Here is a 2527-nt window from a genome sequence, read left to right as displayed (position 1 = left end):
TTTTATTTTTCTCCAGCTTGTTCTCATACCTACACCAATGTTTTATCACCTCCGCCTTAGCGAATACGGAGATATTGTTTTCAGTTGCGTTAGTTTGTTTGTTTGTCAGTGGACAAGATTTCTCAAGAACCACTGGATGGATTCGGATGAAACTCTCAGGGATGTTTGGCCTCGTGACTGGCACGAATTGATCCTGTACCGGATAAGGATTCTGGATTATTTTTCGTTTTTTTTTTACTGAATTTTTGAGAGCAGTCGGGTTCATTTTTAGTATTCTCGTTTGTGAGAGCAGTCGAGTTTATTTCAGATATTCTCATTTTCAAAATCATCTCTGGCTAATCGTTGAGAGGACGTTGGTGTTGCCTTGGCAGAGGTTTGCACTCTCTGAGTGCTCTTGTTATTAGTTATTATCGTAAGGCGCCGAGCTGGCAGAATCGTTAGCACGCCGAGCGAAATACTTAGTGGCATTTCATCTGTCATCACGTTCTGAGTTCAAATTCCACCAGGGCCTTCGTATAAGATTTTTTTTGTTAAAACTTTATAAGTAAATTGCTTATACTTCTACAAAAACACCAAGTATTTTCGCAATTATTTTTTAAACAATTCCTGATAATATTCAATAATAAAAATATAATAGGATTTTTTTAAAACATTGAATGGTTAGAAGGGTCCGCCAGAGTAAAATAAGAATTTTAAAGGGGTCCATAGATAAAATATGACTGCAAACCACTGATCTGAATGTTTGACTGAAACAGCTTTAAGAAGTAAGTCATCAGCATATGTGATGGCTTAGTTGAGACAACCACTCTTACGGCCTGGAGGACAACAAAAAGCAGGAGGTGACTGAGAGATGATCCTTGCTGTGTCCCATAACTGCAGTCCATAAAGTGCAACTAAATCAGAAAAGACCTATATTTATTCTTCAAGAAATTCGAATTCCTTCTCTCATTTTAAAATTAACTTTGCACAAAGTAGGGTTTCTTGGTGCAGCACTTGACCTTTCGAATTCAATGTGTTGCCCTCTTAAAAAGCCAGGCAGGTCATTAAACTATGTACACTTCCTCTCTAACTACCCACAAAACACTACTTAGATACTAATGACTTGTACGTACGCGGTATTTCGTTCTGCAACCATAATATATTGTAAAATATATTAATCGTTTTAATAAGTCAGTGCCGTGTTCTACTGTGTTAGCAGTGGGCTTTACATTACTTGTTAAGGTTACCTCTATAGATATTCTATAGAAATTATTGTTTAGCCAGCACTGATTAAGGTTATAAGATGAAGCACTGATTAAGCACTTGCTAAACAATAATTTCTATAGAATATCTGTTATTCCCACAAGTATTCTACAGAAATTATAGCCACCAGTTATTATTCTTTTTTACTTTTTGTATCCGGAACGTCAGATGCAAACAAACAAAGGGATCGAAATCTCAAACCACTTTGCTAATACAGAAATATTTAATGAAGTTGCATTATACTACGGTGAAGTTCTCACTTGGAATGGTTTTAAAGAGAAAATTTACTATATAGAACCTACCAGCAAGGTGTCCAGACATCTTGGCTTTCAGAGATTTGTCCTGGTTTTCAGACATTGGTCCAATGACTCGAAAGAAGTTTTTGAAACGGGGACTTTTTTCTAGTTTTTAGTTTTACTTTAATTAGTTTAATTTATTTTTTGTAAATATTTTCCTTTTTTTATGTTTTTATAATTTCTACGCCGTCCATTACGATGTCGAGGGTCCCAGCTGATCCGATCAACGGAACAGCTTGCTCGTGAAATTAACGTGCAAGTGGCTGAACACTCCACAGATACATGTACCCTTAACGTAGTTCTCAGGGAGATTCAGCGTGACACAGAATGTGACAAGGTTGGCACCTTTGAATTACAGGTGCTACTTATTTTTGCCAGCTGAGTGGACTGGAGCAACGTGAAATAAAATGTCTTGCCCAATGACACAACGCGTCGCCGGGAATTGAACTCGTGACCTTACTCGCGAGCCGAATGCCCTAACCACTAAGCCACGCGCCTTCACACACACACACACACACACACACACACACACACACACACACACACACACACACACACACACACACACATCACTCTATACTTAGTTCTTAAGGTTCTATGGGATGAAACTGTATGTCTGTGTATATGTGTATGTATCTGTGTAAGTGTGTTTGCATGTTTGAGTGTGTGTGTGTGTATGCCTATTTGTGTGTGTGTGTGTGTATGTAAATGTATGCATGTCTGTGTGTGTATGCACATGTATGTGTGTGTGTGTGTAAGTGTGTATGCATGTCTGTGTGAGTGTGTATGTACATGTATGTGTGTGTGTGTTTGGTTGTGTAATTATTACTGACAAGGCAATTATTCCAGATAAAGGTGGTGATAAGCGGGGTGGGGGTGGGGGAGGACTAAGTGCAGAGGTGAACATATTACAGGTCAAATTGAAGAGCTGAAGTAGCAGTTGTGGTGGTGGCGGTGGCGGTGGTGGTGGCGGTGGCGGTTTGGGGGGG

This window comes from Octopus bimaculoides, chromosome 15, assembly GCF_001194135.2.
Source record: "Octopus bimaculoides isolate UCB-OBI-ISO-001 chromosome 15, ASM119413v2, whole genome shotgun sequence".
NCBI lineage: Eukaryota > Metazoa > Mollusca > Cephalopoda > Octopoda > Octopodidae > Octopus > Octopus bimaculoides.
The sequence above is the reverse complement of the archived record's forward strand: the minus strand, read 5'-3'. Positions refer to the sequence as shown.